Genomic DNA, 19,633 nt, shown 5'->3' with positions numbered 1-19,633 from the left:
CACCTCAATCTCTGGTGCTGGAAAACTGGGACTCACTGTTCAGATGCGAGGTGGGTTGAGGAAAGGAGAAGGTGCTGGTGATGAAAAGGGCCTTGGAATGAGAGTCGGGGTCACACTGGCTACAACTTCTCCCGTTCTCTGCTTGAAGCTCCTTTATGATTGGAGAGGCTGGCAAGTGAGGGAGGCAAGACCATCAGCTCTGGGGTCCGATGGCCCAGGTTTCAGATCCCAGTTCTACAACTTACTGACCTGTTTCAGTTTCCCCATCTGCAAAAGAGATTAAAAAACAAAATAAAACAAAAAACAACCATGCCTACCTTGTGTCATTACCATGAGGATTAGCTAGGTTGATTATTGTTAAGCAATCAGCACAGTTCCTGGCACATAGTAAACCACAGGCAAGTGCTTGGTCTCCTTGTCCCCGTTGCATTTGACAGAGGACTTGCCTTAGTAGCGAGCTCTCTCTCCCCTGATCTGTGTGGCTCTGGGATGTGGCCTAATAGAAACAGATCTAAAGGGCTGGTGAGGATTGGGTGGAAAAGAGATTGTGAAACAATGATCAACACAGAAACTGCCCTGGAGATTTTCTAAAAGGTTCTCGCATTCCTTTAATTAACTTCCATGAGGGAAAGACAGAAATCAAATTAATAAGTCAGGAGAGAATGCTGACATTTAGGGAAAGAAATGAGCTTTGATGTCAAACAATCTTCAGTTCAGATGGACTCTTGCTGTGTGGCTTTAGGAAAGTTGTTTAACCTCTCTGAATCTCAGTTTCTGTACCCAAAAAGTGTGCATAGTAATCCTTTCCATTCAGGGCTCCTGTGAGAATTAAAAGAGATGACGTAAGTCAATATCTAGCTCAGCCCTGCTGTCTTAAACACACCTACAAAATTTTGCAGCTCTTCCTATCAAGAGGTGGAGTTTATTTTCCCGTCGCTGAATATGGGTTGACCTTGTGAGTGGTGTTGATCAGAAGAATGCAGTGGAGGTGACCTTAAGGGACAATGCAGCTTTCACCGGGGCCGTCCTGAAGCACTGCCCAGAGGCCTGAGATCAGGAAACTGATCTAGTCTTCTGGAAGACAAGAGGCCCCAGGGAGGAGCATCAGGATATCCAGTCAAGTGTCCCAGCACAGCTGCTAGACATGTGCCTGAGGTCATCTTGGGACTTTCCGGCTGAGACAAGCAGAAAATCACACAGCCAGTTTACAAAATTGTAAAGCAATTCTGGTTGATTGAAGTCGTCCAGTTTTGTGGGGAGGTTGTGTTATATAGCAAAGGCTACTTGAAACAGCCCTCAGTATAGACTGGTTGAATTGAATAACCGTAGAGGTGAAAAATCCCTGGACAAACACAGCACATGCTTTTAAGCACAAGCTGCTATTATTATTCATACAGACTAGTTATAATAAGAATACAATAAGAGGTAACAATGTAACAATCATGGTTATCTGATGACTTCTTATTTCCTGTCCCCTGGGAGAAGACCACCGTCAGCTGGAACAGGTTTTGACAGGCTCAAATAAGCAGCAAACTTCTTTGCACACAAACATTTTAAATCTCTCCGTCTTTTCCTGTCTGTAATAGCTCTGCATCGCCTCGCTGGGCCACCTGGGATGGTGCCACAACTCCTATTAATATTGCCATACGTGGCAGCATTGCACTCAAGTCCCACGCTCTCAGCTGCCTGTGTGTGGCACAGAGCCTATTTTTAGTGTTTTACATCTATAATTATGTATGTTTCACTGCCTCTCAAATGCATATTTGCTCTGGGGAGAGGTTGTGCTTATGTAATCTCAGCTATTTTTGATAGGACAAAATGTGTTATACCAACCTGCTAAGTCTCATTCAACCAGAGCAAACAGTCCAACAGTCTCTTCCTCACTCAAACTCCCATGTAAGCAGGGGTGATATTTGAGACATTTTGAGTACTGGTGAAACATTGTCACTGACAAATCAGAATAGAAGCAGCCATTACATCACATCGGTGTTTATAGCTCTGTTTTTAAGGGCCAGTTCAGACTACAAATCTATTCATGATTTTTACAAATTAACATTCCCTGCAAGGAAACCAATCAACTGGGAAGGGGAGCTCAGTGTGATCCTGGTGTTATCCGGATGACATCAGCCTTGCTGACTGCCTGGATCAGTTTCCCAAGGTGTCATGTCCTTGGCCAAGAAGTTTTTCCAATGCAGTTTTCTAGCTTGGAAGGAAGAAGAACTGGCAAAGTCAAGACCAACTTGGTGGGCCTCAGTGATGGAAATCTGGGGCCCAGGCCTAGCAGATGAAGCAGGTAACCTGGGGAGGTCCCCACTGTGGACATGCTGCAGAGATCCAGACAGGGAGATGGGTGAGGGTCAAAGCAGCTGAGCAGCTGACAGTGGGAAGCAAGCAGATAAGGGCAGGACCCCAGGCCTGCAGAAACCAGGAGATCATAAGATGCCCCAGGAAAGGGGATTCTGCCTAGGGGAAACACACAGTCTTTTACTCATTCACTTACTCATTCAGTGGATATTGACGGAAGTGTCTACTGGGAGCCAGAGACTGCCCTAGTTGCCAGGGAAACAGATAAAAACTTCTAGCTTACTTACAAGATATCTGTTTTTCTCTCTGTATTAAAATGTTTAAATAGAAAACTTAGAAAACACAGAAAAGAATAAAGAAGAAACCCCGTCTTCTGGATTGTCATCTCTTGAAGACCATCCTTGTTAAGGTCTGGTTCATGTATTTGTACATGGTATATGCTTTTTAACCTCAGAATTGGAATTGTATCATATAAACTATTTTTCACTCAGTATTATATTTCCAGAAGCTTCTTACACCGCTAATAGTTTTTGTGAATATGACTTTTAGTGGCTGCAGAGAGAATCTCATTTTGGGGACTTGCTATAAATTTTATAATGGCCCTCAATTCTCATCAATGTTGCCTCCAAATAAAAAATATTATATTTCCCCTAAAATTGTCATTTATGGCCGGCCATGGTGGCTCATGCCTGTGATCCTAGCACTTTGGGAGACTGAGGTGGGCAGATCACCTGAGGTCAGGAGTCTGAGACCAGCCTGGCCAACATGGGGAAATCGTCTCTACTAAAAATACAAAAGCCGGGCGTGGTGGCACATGCCTGTAATCCCATCTACTCAGGAGGCTGAGGCAGGAGAATAGCTTGAACCCTGGGAGGTGGAGGTTGCAGTGAGCCGAGATCATACCACTGCACTCCAGCCTGGGCGACAGAGTAAGACTCCATCTTAAAAAAAAAAAAAATTGACATTTATATGCCACAAAAACATGCCACCTAGTACCTTCATGAAAAATGAAAATAGAGTGGTGGTGTCTTCTATTTGAGAAGTATATCAGAACACAAGTGAGTGAAAGTTATAGTACTATATCAAATAACCTTAATTTGCTCTTGTTTGTACAAAAATTTTTAAACTTCCATACTTTTTCATACATTATTTTCACTATTATAACTAGCAAAATGGTAATAATTGTCATTGGCAAGAGTACAGAGAAATTAACACTTATATATTTCTATTGAGAGTTCAAATTTCACTGTGTTGAAAGATTTTTAAATGCTCAGACCCAGCATTCACCTTCTAAGAATTTATGTTAAGGAATTAATGTTATAGATGTGTACAAAGATTTATGAAAAACAATATTTATATCAGCATTATTTTTGTGCTTAATACATAGTAACTTCTAAAAATGGAAGCTATAATTACCAGTACTAGCATCACCAATTCCTTTTCCAGCCCCATCTGGCTTTTAGAATAAGAATATTATAATTAATACATTTTTACATTGGGTTTCATCTCTTTCCAGAATTATTTTTTGACACTTGCATTGTTTTATAATCACGTTAACTGCAATTATTAAGAAATTAACTTGAAATTTTGGTTCTCTGTTAAGCAATGTTTCTTTTATATCGCTTTTCCTCATATCTGAATTATTTATTTTGCTTCATTTTTCAGCCACCTGGAGCGTTTCTTTGATGATTTTTGCTTTCAAGAAGTAATAGTCACAACTTATGTTGTTTATGAATCTGTCCGCATAAGATTATCTGCACACTTTCAGAGGGCTGTGACTGGGATTGCAGACACCACGCCAGGAGTGGAAACACCAAAAAGATTACAAATATACAAGAATGGCACCTTGGCTGCATATAGTCTTAGTTCTCAATCTCAATCCTCTGAAAGTTTGTGGATTTTGATAACATTTTATCTTAGAATTTGCTAAGAAGTGTGACCTAGTGCAATTTCTTTCTTTCTTCTTTTGGAGGTAATTTGGGTACTTCTACCCCCACCCCAAAGGACTAAATGATTATAGGATTTTAAATTTTGTTATCCTTGAAATGCAAACATTTTAGCCATGTATGCATCAAAGAACTCTTAGAGGGGATAGCAGATCTTTTCTTAGAAGGCCATACAGCTTTCTAAGTAGGTCATAGGGTCTGTAGAGGCGAGCATGCAATTCTGCTGTTGTAGCAGGAAAGCCGCTAGAAACAATGAATAAATGAGCAGGCATGGCTATGTTCCAATAAAACTTTATTTGCAAAAGCAGGTGAACAGCCTGCCAGGGCAGTATGCCTCTAGATTCTACAGACACAAGTCTTGCTTCAACTCAGGGGAATTTTCTGTCATATCTTGAGTTATTTTTTATCTTTCATTTGCTCTGTTGCCACCATTTAAAAATCTTACATAGAGAGTTGATCTGTAGCTTCCTTTGTAGTTTCCTCTCTCCTTTTTCTTTCTCTCTTTTCTTATTTTCTCCATTTCTTGTCTTCTTTTCACTCATTCTGGGAGGATTCTTTGAGCTCACTTCCAAATTCACAGATTCTGTTTTCTGTTCTATTCAATCTGCTCTGTATTGCCCTAATGACACTAGAAAATTTCCATGATTATGCTTTTCACTGGGAAACTGTCTTTCTGGATTTCAGGGATTTCCATTAAAAGAAACAATATCTCTAATCTTATGGGAAATACCAAAATGAGAGATCACTTTCACCCTTGTTTATTGGTATAGTTTTACATCATGAGAGAGGATTTGTTTTGATTTCTCAAAATAAGCTCTGTTTTTTAAATCACAGACACTTTTCCTACCTCTGTTACATTTTCTTTTATTGTACATATTTGCAGAGGGAAAACCATTGATCCACTGTTACAACTTGAGAATGATTCTGTTAGAAACTTATTTAAGTATGTTACTCACAGAGGGGAAAAGGATTTGTTGGTCTATTCTGTAGGTATTTTTCTAGTTTGGAGGTTCAGTTGACTATGATGAACAGAAGGTGGGTGAGTGGGAAGGTGCAGCAGGAAAATGCACCATTTTCTCGTGGTTTCTTTTCACCCTGTGCAGGCACTAGGGCAGCAGCATCCGCAGTCATCTGCAGGGCTGAGATTTGCTCACTCCACTGCTAGGGACCCTCTCCTGCTCGTCCTCACCTAGCCTTCCCAGTGAGGGCTCCATTTACTCTCCTATTGAGGCAGGAGGCAGAACTCGACTCTGGAGGTGGGGCTTGGACACCAGACCTAATGGAGGACCAGCTAAAACAGGTCAGGGGCAGAAGCCCTTCCCCATAAGACGCACCCATCAGTGTGCCATGTCAGTTTACCAGTGCCATGGCAACACCCAGAAGTTACCCCCCGCCCTTTCCATGGCAACACTCGACAACCCAGAAGTTACCTCCCTCATTCTAGACATATCTGCATGGACCACCCCTTATTTTGCATGTAATTAAAATTGGGTATAACTACGAGTACAGTGGCACTTCTAGGCTGCTACTCTGGGCACACAGCTTATAGGGCAGGCCTGGTCTGTCTTCTGCTGTACATTGCTGCTTGAATAGAAGTGGCTGTTTAACACCACTGTCTTGCCCTTGAATTCTTTCCTCAGGGAGGCCAAGAACCTCTTGGGCTAAGCCTCAAACCGGGGGCTTGCCTGTCCTGCATCAATATGGCAGGAAGGTTTATTATTGTCCCGAGCATGTACTTCTCTGCCATGACTGTACTACCAGCCCTAAATCGGGGCAGCAAATCCTTGCTTTCAATGAGTCTCCTTAGCAATAGCTGTTTTTTCCTTCCCACACAATTTACACCACGTAAAGTCTGGTGTGAGTGGTGCTCTTGGCCGTTTCCTATAAGGGACAGTGGAACAATTCCTCAAGTCCTTTAATCTGCTCCATACCAATGACCCTGTGGTCCACCATAGTAAATAACATGAACCCAAGATTTAGGGGCTTTTGCAACTCCTAGGGAATCCCCTCCACTTTTGCAGGGGCCCTTCCCGTGCCTGCATTAGACAGTAGCCTTCCTTCAACCGCTTTCCTTCTCCATCACATCCTTTAAAGAAAAGTACTCCAGTTTCTAGGTTATCCATGGCTTAGTTTCTTGTGCTGATAAAGATTTTCTTTCTTTCTTTTCATTTCTTTGTTTTTTAATTTGGCCATAATAACGTTTGGAGAGGCAAGGGAAGTAAACAGATAAACTCGAATCACTCTCTGAAAATGGAAGCCACAGTTTCTTCTTGATTCCTTCTGACAACTTGAATTAACAGACTTGGAAACTTTTCTCTTGTGTCTTGCAGTAACTCATTTCCGTCAGGAGGCACTTGTGGTCCTCCTTGTTCGGAACAGTTCTCTCTTCTCATACGCCTGTAATTTTTCTTTGTTTGCTTCTATTCGTTAACCCATTTCTAGGAGTTCTGTCAGAGATTGTGTGGGTCCCTGTGTGAACAATTCAGGCCAGGATGATGGGAGAATGGAATGGATTAAACTGGATGGAGTTGAGTTTGGCTGATTCGAAGATCTAGAAGCTGAAGGAAGAAGAGGGAGCTAGAAGAGGCCAGGGTAAGGAGGTCAGCCTGGAAGGGAGTGGTGGCAGGAAGTTTGGACTCCCTGCTCAAGGTTCCTGGTCTGTGTTTGGTATTTGCATTGGGAGTCTTTCTATCGTGAGCGCAAAGTCCAACTTAGAGGGAGGTCACTGAGGAAGGGAAACCGAGCCGTAGTTCTGGTTTCAAGTAGAGCTTAATTTAAAATAAAAACAACATCCTTGAGAATCCAGTTTCTGTCACCTCCTTGTGCTTCCTGCTGTGTTAGATTGATTCTGGGGTTCACTGTAGTGGCCCCTAAAACTTCTGGGTGATAAAGCGGATACAACAGCCCCAGCCTTACCCCTCCTCCTCCCCACCAGCTCAGTTCCAACAGCGTGGAGCTTGGATCTTTCCCTTGGTTTCCACTAAATATGTTTTTTAAATTAATAACAGCTTTATCGAGATGTAATTTACATACCATACAATTCACCCACTGAAAGTAAAATTCAGTGGTTTTAGTATATTCACAGAATTATACAACCATCAACACAATCACTTTTAAAAAATTTTCATCACCTCAAAAAGAAACCCCATTCCCATTAGTAGTCACTCCCCATCCCTCTTTCCCCCAGCCCTAGGTAACCACGAATCCACTCTCTGTCTCTACGGATTTGCCTGTTCCAGACATTTCATACAATAGGTGGTCTTTTGCATTGGGCTTCTTTTACTTTGCGTGATGTTTGAGAGGTTCACCTGTGTTGCAGCATGTGCCTGAATCTTATTTCTTTTCATGGCTGAATAATACTCCATTGTATGGATGCATCACATTTTGTTTATGCATTCACTGGTTGAAAGATACTTGGTTCGTTTCCACCTTTTGTCTATTACAGTGCTGCTGGAAACATTTGTGTGCATTATGTGAACGTTTGGTTTCATTTCTCTAGGATATGTACTAAGGAGTGGAATTACTGGGTGATATAGTTCACCTTTTGAGGAACTGGCTGTTTTCCAAAGCAGCTACACTATTTTACACTCACACCAGCAGTGTCTAAGCGTTCAATTTCTCCACTTCCTTGCCAGTCTTGTTCAGATCTCTCTATCTGGTGACAGCCATGCTTATGTTGTAAAGTCATATCTTATTGTGGACTCCCACTAAACTTTTGAGATTGGACCACCCTGAGTGCTGAGACCATTCCTGAATCAATCACTGTGTCAAGGTCTATTTTGTGCTGGATTGACCAGACCTGGGTCAAGAACCTCATCCTGGAGATCCTTCCAGACCATGTGGACTCAGAATGAAGAGAAGGGTTAACTCTAAGTTCAAAATCAGAGTCATTACTAGAGTAAGAGGAGCTGGAATGCTGGTAAGATGAGAATTCGTGTCTACTAAAGCTCGGCTGCCAGTAGTCTGCTAGGGCTGTGCCCTGACCCAGGCCTGGCTGTAAGTTGGCTTCAGGATTTAGTTCCAAGGAATTGCTGGTCTGGATTTCCCCTTCACTGTGCCCCTGACACCATGGCCACTTATCTGTGGCACTGACCAGTTCTAGAGGCTTTAGCCTACTCTCTCCTCCAGTTCTCACTGCAGCAGGGCTGTTGGTGAGGATCTGCAAAGACAGTTTTGAAATTTCTATCAAACAGACCACTCCTTCCCATTCTAGAAATCATGAATTCTTCAATCTGGCCCATCTGCCGTGTATCTAACAGATGTTCCTCAGACCTCCCGGCCTATAAATACCACCCTTCGCTAATACCCAGTATGGATAAGTTTTTTCTTATTTTTATTTTTATTTTTATATATAGTGGGTCATTTTCTGGGGAATCTGGGAGATAGATAGGTATGTGTTTATGTTGTTGTCTTCCTGCACTAGATAAGTAACTCCAGCGTGCTTATGACTCAAGCTATCTATTTCAAGACTGGGTTAAAAATGATCCTACTTCTACTAAAAATACAAAAATTAGCCAGGCATGGTGGTGTGCTCTTGTAGTCCTAGCTACTCGGGAGGCTGAGGCAGAAAAATCACCTGGGTGACAGAGGGAGTCTCTGTCAAAGAAAAAGAAAAAAAAAAAAAAAGATGATGCTACTTCAAAACACATCATGTCTCATTGGACACTCTCCACATGGTCAATAATATAATAGAAGTCAGCTGTCACCTACTGAAGGTTTACTACATGGTGGGCGCTGCGGAAAACACTTTCACGTATTACCTCATTTAATCATGAAATCCCCATGTTATTCTCACATTATAGGTAAGGAAACTGAAGCTCAGAGAGGTTAAGTGACTTGTCAAAAGTCACACAGTAAACCCTGACAATTCACATGTAGTGCTAGAATTTTTAAGTGACCCTGCCTACAACTATGATCTTCCCATCACTTTATCTATCCAGACCCTCCCTCCGATCCTGCAGAGCCTCCTTGTGAATATGAGAAACCCATCCGCCGTTCCTGGTTTGGCCATCATCAGGGTCTGCCTGGCCTCTGGAGTAATCTGCTCTCTGGCTCCCTGACCCCAGTCTCGCTTCCTCCGATCCATTCTTTGCCGTCCAGCCAACGTGAACTTTCTCCAGTGCAGCACTGATTGTATCACTGCCTGATTCAAAAGGCTTCAAAGCCAAGAGTAGGAAACTCCTCAGTGCAGGGCATGGCCAGGCTCCTGTGATACCGTCTCTCTTGCTGCCTCCACACCCTGTGCTCTGCTGCTCATGTGAACCATTTGCAAGTCCATCAACGCACCATGCTGCTTCTCACTTCTGTCTTTGCAACACTTTGTCATTTTGTCTTCTTACCTCTGTCCCCACCCCTTACCCCTCACCAGTTTCTCTTCTCTGTGCTTTTCATCCTTCAAGGCCAAATCTATGTAGCAGCCTGTAGAAGAAGACACTTCTTCAAGACCACCACCACAGACATAGCCACCAGGCCTTTGGGCAGGGACGCAAAGGCCGCGTAGCTTCGAATCACACCAGTCTACCTGGTTGGCCTGCTTACTAGGTTGTCCTCAGTGTCAGAATAGGAAGACCGCTGTGGTCATCTGGTCGACCTGAAACCCTTTTCTTAACAGAGTTCAAAGCTTCATCCATATTCCATATGGCCCAGCTCATGTTCCCTGGACCATTTCAACAACTCAGGCATAAGGAGACTTGGCCAGTTTTTCCATCTGCAGATTGAAAGGGAATGTTTCCCCCAGATAATCTCCAAGGCCCTTTTCTACTCGAAATTTCAAGATTGCAAGTACTCTCTTATCTTAGGGTCGACACTCAGCTAAACATGGTCTCACATTTCCCCATCTCTCTCTGTCTGCTTGCCCCTTGTTCCTTGGTTACTTTAGGGGTACGGCCTGCTCCTGGAAAATCGTCTGGGCTGTAAGGAGTGGGTACTGCACTTCCATTATTCCTGAGTCCCAGGGATGGCAGTCCTGCAGACTGAGGATTTGAGCCGCGGGTCCCCAGCAGGCTGCGTGTCCTACTTGAGCAGGAATAAAAGGCCAGGTTGGATGCCTGCAGGAAGGGTAAACAAACCCATACATTTTCTACAACAAAAAAGGAAAGAAAGAACGAAAAGAAATATTGATTATGTGGCATTGAAGTGCCTGGGGCTTTAACAGACATTCAAAATTGGACGCATTGCTCAAGATCAATAGTAGGTTTTATGCTTCTGACCTAAAAAGTACCAGCTCTATGTAATTTAAACACTGACAGCCATGAGGATATCTCCTAGCATCTGGCCTGCTTTCCTCAGGTACCCTGGACACATCTGCTGGCTTCTCTGCAGCCTTTTTACTTTTCTTTTCTTTTTTTTTTTGCTGGAAGATGACGGTAGATAAACAAAAGGATTCTTTTCAGAAATGTGGGATCAACTGCTTCTGATATCATTGCCTGACATGGTAACTTCAGACAGCAGTGTTGCATGGCTGAAGACAGGCAGGTCAGCTTGTAGACAGGAGGCAGGGAACAGGGGTGGGTTTCTGAGGTTCGAAATGAAGGACAGGAGAGATGGGTGCTTCCTGGCCAACCTCCCAGGCCTGGTGCTGTGCGAGGTGCACACAGGTTCTCCCCTTGTCTTTGTGGCAGCCCATGGGATGGGAGGTGCCCGGTTTACAGAGGAAAAAATCACAGTAACTTTCTTGATTGAGTGGGGATTTGGCTGCAGCTAATGGGGGAGAGGGGGGTGAAGATGATTTCTAGGGGGACATTTGGGTCTAAGAATTTTTATACGTGCATATGCATGTGTATGCACACAGTCACACATACTTCTTGTTGGCTGCGGGACAGACAGAAGCAGAGGAGGACTGTCGCTGTTGTGGCAATGGGCTCTGATGGCCTGAGATTCCATCCTGGCTCCATTGATCATCAGCTGTGACTTGAGACCAGTTACTTAGCTTGCCTTTCTCTCAGTTTCTTCATATGTAAAATGGGAGTGAGAATCATAATTAATCATAATAATATCTACAGATTAGAGTTCTTGGGAAGATTAAAAGGGTCACTGCAGGTAAAGTTCAGCACGGAACAAGCACAAGATAAATGTTAGCAAACTTTAGTAACCAGTAGGCAGGCAGGTTTGGCAGAGACTGTGGCTGTTTCAGGTTGCCAGGATGCAGGTTGAGATGTTGATTTCAACAGTGAGTCCAGTTCAGCAGGGGCCAAGGTGAGCCAACACCCACCCCAACATCCCAGGCACATGCACACAGCTAAAGTATGGCACTAGCCTTTCAGGAGGAAGGTTCCTACCTGTGGCTCCAGCTGCCCTCACAATATCTCAGGCAGTGCCCTCGGGTCCTCACTGGAGGGGGCACCTTAACTGGGTGAGCCTGCAGTTTTTCTGGGTGCCTAACCCCCACCCAGAGATGATCTGTGCCCCTTCTGTGCTGGCTTTGTTTAGGGGCACAGAGTGCATTTGTTGGGCAGAGATGTATAAAGTTTTTTTTTCCCCCCTTAATTTTGTGGCAGGATAAGACAGTTAATCTGTTTTGACATGCTATCTAAATGGCCCTCAGATCAGTATACGGAAGAAGCCATCCATAAGTCATGTCTTTTATACACATGTACTGGTGTGCACAACAGGGAGAGTTATATTGGCTGCGAGAGGCAGAATAATAATGGCCGTTATTATGGCGAATTCAGGGTCGCCACATTCACTCCACATATCAAATCCTCTTTCAATGAGGCCAGCTCCATCAGCTGTCAGATTCTATTAAATATATCCCTCAGACCCACTGACCAGCTGACAGGAGAGAAACTCAAAACCACACACCCCCCATTAGCATCATAAAATGTGAAGTCAGCTGGAAGGGATGATAACAGAACTGAAAACAGAAGAGATGAAAATCTGCAATGCCCTTGTGTCCTCCTAAATAGAAACCCCAAGAGTTACAAACACACCCATAAAATACCAAGGTAAAAACAACAGCAACAACAACAACAAAAACAAGACAAAGATCATCCTGTTGTATGCTTCATAACACAAAATGGTTCTTTTACCTTTTGTTAATGTGAGATTTGCATAAATGTTTCATGAGGTTAATACAATGCATAAACCAAAACGTTTATTAGGCAACATCTGTGCTGTTTTCCCAGATAATGCAATGTTTCTTCCGAGTCAATGAAATATAACCTATCATAAGTTTTGGTTGTTAAAATACTTGTACAATGGTTGTGATCATATTTAACGCTTTTGCAGATGCTCTGGTTCTACCAGAGAATTTCTTAATCAGACAAGAGCTCAAGATGGCTGGCACCTTAAAAGAAGGTGTAGAGGTTCCCTTGGAGACAGAGCAAGAGAGGAGAAGAAAGATTTCTGTGAGCTGACTAGATTTGCTTCTCTATTTCTTCAATCTAACTTTCTAAATTTGGATTTGTTTGCAGAGATATTCACTTAATACTTGAAGGAAAAAACAATTAGATCTGTACTTAGAATCTACCAAGAAGCAGAGAGTGGGTCAAAATGCCCAATGGCTTTGTGCAGCTACAATCCTATCATGATATTGGTTCCATATGGGACTCTTTAAAGCAAAAAACAAAAAAAGTTATGAGACCAATAATTTTTAATGAAACTTGGCTTAGCTCACAAGCAAGTCCAGCAGATGAAACAGCAGCCCAAGCTGGAAACACGATTTTTCTTCTTCCTGGCAGGGATGAAAGAAAGCATCGTTTCAATTAAGAAAGAACCTAATGGAGATATGTTTTGTATTATCAATTTTATGCAAGTAGACATTTAGACATTCTCTCTCCACATCTTTAAGGGAGTCCCTTTCTTTCTCTGATGGCTGTGTGAGATCATTTTAAATGTGGGAGCTTTCCTGACCCTACTTTTTGGGTTGGACTTTTGATGGAAAGTTTTAGTAAAAAAATTGTTGAAACCTCTTGTCTCCATCAATTTGGGGCAGATTTCAGAGGTAGAGAAAGTTACCAGAAAACGAGGAGGCGGTCTATCTATCTGTCTATTATCTATCTATCTATCTATCTATCTATCTATCTATCTCTCTATCTCACTGTAGCATGAGATTTCCCAGTAGTGACATTTTGGCTGGATAATTCTTTGTTGTAGGGGGCTGCCCTGTGAATGGTATGATGTTCAGCAGTTTCCCTGGCCTCTACCCACTAGATGCCAGTAGCATCCTTCCCCCAGTTCGTGACAACCCCAAAAGTCTCCAGTTATTGCCAAATGTCGCTTGGAGGGTAACACTGCCCACCAGTTGAGTGTTTTAGTATTTTTCATGAAACACTTGGACATTTGTTTACTGCCATATCTGGGTGTCCTCTGTAGGACTATTTGCTTAAGGACAAGCGTGACTTTTTATTTAGGTAGCATCTGAGTCTGCTCGTATCTAGTGGTCTAGCTGTGTCTGGGTTGGAAAAACTCCACATGTTAGAACACAGAGGAAGAACACATGTTAGAACACAGAGGAAGAACATGGGCCGCCATTTACAAATGTAAATGTAATGGCGGCCCATGCTGCCCATGCAACCGTGGAATGAAATGAGCTATAGAAGGATCCTCTTGCCCAGGTTCCTGCCTTCAAATGAAACAACTAGGCTCAAAGAGAGTTGGTTCAGCCATCACAAGCGTCCAACTGGGGTGGGGGATCTTCCCAGCACCTCCACCTTGTCTCTGCCTTGCACATCACTCCATTTTATATTTCCCAGAGCTCTTACTGCTATTTGAAATGATCTTGCTTATTTATGTGTATACATTTGCCTCTATTTTCAATTGACGGTCTCCCCCACTAGAATGCAAACTCCATGAGAATAAGGACTTTGCTTGCTTCAAGTGGCAATGTAGCCATTTTATCCAAACTTGGAGGCTTTGGTATCAGACCCAACATCTGCTGCTGATTAGCTACCCTGGCTTTGGGCAGCCTTTTAGCTTCACTAAGCTATATTTTGCTTCTCTGTAAAATAATAATATTAATAACAAGATTGGTTCCTATGTGATGGAATTAAATGAGATCATACTTAACACATAATAGGTGCTCCACAAGTATAAGCTCTTACTGCTCAGCCACCATGATTATACCTAACACAGTGGTGCCTGGCACAGAAAGAAGCACAGTCAATGTTAGTGAAGTAAACGAATGAATGAATGAATGAACAAATTCTCTTGTGTCTGTCTCTAGTTTTATTTTATTTTTTTAAGACAGAGTCTCGCTCTTGTCACCCAGACTGGAGTGCAGTGGCCGAATCTTGGCTCAATGCAACCTCCGCCTCCCAGGTTCAAGCGATTCTGCTGCCTCAGCCTCCCCAGTAGGTGGGATTACAGGCACCCACCACCACGCCTAGCTTTTTGTTTGTTTGTTTGTTAGTAGAAACAGGGTTTCACCATGTTGGCCAGGCTGGTCTCAAACTCCTGAACTCGGGTGATCCACCTGCCTTAGCCTCCTAAAGTTCTAGGATTACAGGTGTGAGCCACCACGCCCTGCCTCTAATTTTAAATTTCTCTTGTCACAGATGATAATTTGCTATCAAATCCCCTTTTCTATTTTCACTGGAGCTGGAATGCCATGGTCTAATAGAATGTTTGTTTCTAAGCAAGTAATTATAGCAATCATATATAAATAAAATATACAGGGAACAATATATACCCCATTTTTTTCTTGATAACATCCAATTGGTGGTATGTCTTCTCTTAGGAAATATCATTCTCTGCAAAGGACTTCATTATTTTCTGAAATTCAGTTTCATGCTGAGCCAGACAGTCTTCTTTTTCTCATGGGTTTGTGGGGAATCTGTCAATATCCCAAACTAGGGGAAAGTTGGCGAGGGACAGTGGCAAGTGGAGTGCTTGGGTGAGAGGCAGTGCAGTTCTGGAAGGGAGATGCAGTGCTTGGGTCAGAGGCAGTGCAGTTCTGGAAGGGAGATGCAGTGCTCGGGTGAGAGGCAGTGCAGTTCTGGAAGGGAGATGCAGTGCTCGGGTGAGGGGCAGTGCAGTTCTGGAAGGGAGACACAGTGCTTGGGTGAGAGGCAGTGCAGCTCTGGAAGGGAGAGGAGTGCTCAGGTGAGAGGCAGTGCATCTCTGGAAGGGAGAGGACTGCTCGGGTGAGAGGCAGTGCAGCTCTGGAAGGGAGAGGACTGCTCGGGTGAGAGGCAGTGCAGTTCTGGAAGGGAGACACAGTGCTTGGGTGAGAGGCAGTGCAGCTCTGGAAGGGAGAGGACTGCTTGGGTGAGAGGCAGTGCAGTTCTGGAAGGGAGAGGAGTGCTCGGATGAGAGGCAGTGCAGCTCTGGAAGGGAGTTGAGTCCTTGGGTGAGAGGCAGTGCAGCTATGGAAGGGAGACACAGTGCTTGGGTGAGAGGCAGTGCAGCTCTGGAAGGGAGATGCAGTGCTTGGGTGAGAGGCAGTGCAGCTCTGGAGGGGAGACGCAGTGCTTGGGTGAGAGGCAGTGCAGCTCTGGAAGGGAGACACAGTGCTTGGGTGAGAGGCAGTGCAGTTCTGGAAGGGAGTTGAGTCCTTGGTGAGAGGCAGTGCAGCTCTGGAAGGGAGATGCAGTGTTTTGGGTGCATGTGACATCGCTCAGTCTCTTCCTGCATCCAAGTGGCAAATCACCATGTGTGAGAAATATTCTCAATCAGAGAAGAAAAAGAGATGTAATTATGTCATTTATAATGAATTCTGAAGGAAACAAAGAATTTAAGAAGGAAAACTCTGGAGACGACCAGAGATCCGAAGCCTTTCGGATCATCTGAGCTGCCCTGGAGAAGACGCATAGCTGATCAAACATTCGTGCCGATCATAGGAGGCCATCCCAGCCCCTGAGAATGCTCTGGAGGAAGCAGAAAAACTCAGGAGCCCCAGCAAACACAGTCCAGCTTTTATTAAAGAAATTATACGCTCCTCTCAGCTTCCACTCACATCGATAATATCAACTTTTGGACAAACGCATCTCTCTGGGGAACAGGTTCTGAGACTGGCTCTTAATCTTCTTTCTTTGAAGTATCCAAGGGCTTAAAGGCATGTGTCAATATCTGGGGCCTCTGGCCTTTGTAGGAGGGGGTTTGAAAGGGTCCTGCTGTGGAGGAGAGTGAGACCACCAGCATCCACATCCCCCTTTCCAGGCTGACTGTTTCCATTCAGCCAGCCTTCAGCCTCCAGTCCACCACCTGCCCACGCTGCAGTGAGAACTCCCCGAGGATCCTGGTGTCTCATAAAGAGGTGGTCACCATGCACCTCTTGTTTTAACACAGGCCATTCTCAGGGGGTTCCACTTTCAAAGACAAAATATTTCTGAAAGATTGATTATGGCACTTATTATATCATATGATATGGAATACCATTTACTAACTCTTTTGAAATTTATAATCAGAATTGAGTTTACGAATATCTTTGTATATTATGGTCTTGGCCAGCATTTCCCAAGTGTGCTGCTAAAGTAACAGCCAACACGTAGTTCCTGTGTGTTCTCTCACAGGCCCTGTGCTAAGCACACGCTTCATCAGATGCACTCTTCACACCAGCCCCAGGAGATAAGTATTTTTATGCTCATTTTATTGAATCCAGATCCCATATTTTAACCTAAGTTTTTGTGGTCAAGTGAGTTTGTAAAAGTCAGAGTTAACCAAGATTAATGGATTTTGTTACTATAGAAATTCTCAGCTTTTTAATATGTTTATATCCATTAGAAATCTCCGAGAGGGAGAATAAAATATGTAAACTTTTCCAAACAAACTTTACCATGGAACACTTTTTTCCCCTAGTGTTATTTCCAAAGGGTGAGTTTTCTGCAGGAACCTTGCTAGGGAAGGTTATGTTCCTAAAGAGACACAGACTCTACTTTCTGGATTAGTCACAAGGCTACAAAGTGGATCATTGAATGAGTTTTTTAATGAATTCTTATGTTTCTACAAACTACTTTCAAAATTGCAACATCAGAATTGAAAACTTGATATAGAGCCAGGGTTATACCATGCTGGATATCAAAAGTCATGGGAATCTTTGGCAGAATTTTCACTGCTTATAAAAACTCTCACCAAGCTCCTTCATTTTACCCTCTAGGCGATTTCCTAACTTACAAGATTTTTGCCAGGACTGGAAGAGATTCTTTCAGCAGAACCTCTACAACTTACCTAACAGCAGGGGCTAAACAGTCCATAGACTAAATCTGGCCCGCCGCCTGCTTTGTAAATAAAGTTTTATTGGAACACATCCATACACATTCCTTTACATACCGTCTAAGCTGCTTTCCCACTACAAGGGCAGAGTTGAGTACTGTAGCAGAGACTGTACAGACCACAGAGCCTAAAATACTTACTATGTGGCCTTTTTCAGAAAAAGTTTGTCAATTCTTGCCTTAGAGCAACATATTTACAATGATTACAGAGCCTGGCTACAATGCAAAACTTCTTCAGTAGAAGCCACTGCCTAATATACCAGAAATTCAATTTGAGGCAAGCTATTGCCATGGTTTACCCATTCTTTAAGTTCAGAGATCCTATGTAAAGCATGTTTTCTGCAGAAAGAAAAAGGAAAGAGACTCCAGCATCGATTGAGCTGTGATTAGGTATCTGGAATGGTGCATATACTGTCCCATTTGTAACAATTTAGATAAGCAGATGGTGACCTCATTTTATGCAGAAGAATATTAATTCAATGAGATGAAGTCATTTGATGAAGGCTATACAGTAAAAAATTTGCATCTCAAACTCTGACTCAAAGATGGGTGCTGATTCTATAGAATGGTTAAGAGTGAAAGATCTGGAATTACCTGGCCAAGATTCCAATTCTAGCTCTGTCACGAACTAACTTTGTGACTTGTGCAAGTGACATAACTGTGTGCCTCAATTTCCTCACCTGTGAAATGGGAAGGAGAAATACTATTTTAACAGGGTTTTGAGAACTAAATGAGTTAACTCGTGATACCTGGCATATTAAAGGTACTGAGCACGTGTTCGTTGTTAATGTTAAATGGGGAGAGCCATCAAAGGATGGAGGATGACATCTAAACTTCTGGCTTGAACAAATTCTGAGTAGGGATGGTATATTCACCTCATCAAATATTTAAGTGAACCTCTTGAGAGCAGGGAGTATTTTCTTGTGTCTTCCGTACATCCCCTGTCCCCTCAAGTGCCCTGGACAACATATTCCACTGATGCTTACTAGTTAGTTGAAGGTGGAATTGGGGAAAGGGGACTATCCGGAAAGTTAAATTTTCTTTTAATTTTTAATTTTTATAAATTTAGGGGGTAAAAGTGCAGTTTTCTTACAGGCATGTATTGCATAGTGGTGAAGTCTGGGCTTTTAGTGTGCCCATCACCTGAATAGTGAACGTTGTACCCAATGGGTAATTTTTCAACTTTCACCCCCTTCACATAGTGTCCCACCTTTTGGAGTCTCCAGCGTCTGTTATTCCACTCTGTGTGTCTGTGTGTACCCATTGTTTAGCTCCCACTTATAAGTGAGAACATGTGGCATTTGACTTTCTGTTTCTGAGTTATTGCACTTCAGCTAATGGTCTCCAGTTCCATCTATGCTGTTGCAAAAGACATGATTTTATTCCTTTTTATGGCTGAATAGTATTTCTATATATATATATATACACACACACAAAATTCAGGAATACTGAATAGTATTCCTATATATATATATCTCCTATATATATCCTACATATATATCTTATATATATGTCACATAGGAAAGTGGAATCTTGAGCTCCTAAAACTGTTGGCAGAATGAGCTAATGTGGGGAGCTTGGTTGGCACTAGTGACTGATTTTTGCTTCAGAGGACTGCGCCTTTGTCTAATATTTCAGTGATCCACCATCCCAAACTTAGTGCCTTAAAACGACAATCATTTATCATCTCTCCAAGTTTCTGTGAGTTGATTGAACACTGTGGGGTCGTTCTTCTGTTCCAGGTGTTGCTGATTAGAGCTGGAATCATCTGGGGACTCAATTCTGCTGGAGAAACCAAGAGGGCTGTTTGACATGGTTGCAGTTGATACTGGCTGTGGGCTTGGAGTCCATTCAGGGCTGTTGACCAGAGCACCTTGATTTACCCTCATGTGGCCTCTCCTTTGACTTGGACATCTCACAGTGTAACCACTGGGTTCCAAGGGAAGAAAGTTTAACTGTCTTTCTTAAAGTCTGCACTTGGAAGTCCCAAGACAATTTTTGTGCCCAAATTCAAGGAGAGAGGAAATGGACTGCCTTTGGATGACAAAGAATTAGTGGTCATCTTTAAGCCACCATAATCAAACTCCTAGACCCGTGTCTGACCTTGCCCTGGAGCTGGTCAGCTGCAGCCAGCATCTTCCTCGCAGACAAGTCACTCCCATTATTCTGTTTGTGAGGTTACCCAGGTCTTAACTTTCAGTGGGCATCTCAGTGTGTGACCACTGCAGTCTGTTC

General features: G+C 43.1%; 1 long non-coding RNA gene across 1 annotated transcript; it reads right to left on the bottom strand.

Moving 5' to 3' along the window:
• Positions 1-579: 579 nt before the first annotated feature.
• On the bottom strand, positions 580-17,835 carry LOC112614804. The gene is made up of 3 exons (XR_003117144.1): positions 17,698-17,835; positions 12,865-12,921; positions 580-819 (listed from the first exon to the last, which is right to left on the bottom strand). It is a non-coding gene; the product is annotated as an uncharacterized LOC112614804 (long non-coding RNA).
• Positions 17,836-19,633: the final 1,798 nt, after the last annotated feature.

Source organism: Theropithecus gelada, chromosome 20, assembly GCF_003255815.1.
Source record: "Theropithecus gelada isolate Dixy chromosome 20, Tgel_1.0, whole genome shotgun sequence".
Taxonomy (NCBI): domain Eukaryota; kingdom Metazoa; phylum Chordata; class Mammalia; order Primates; family Cercopithecidae; genus Theropithecus; species Theropithecus gelada.
This window is presented reverse-complemented; position numbering and strand designations above follow the sequence as displayed.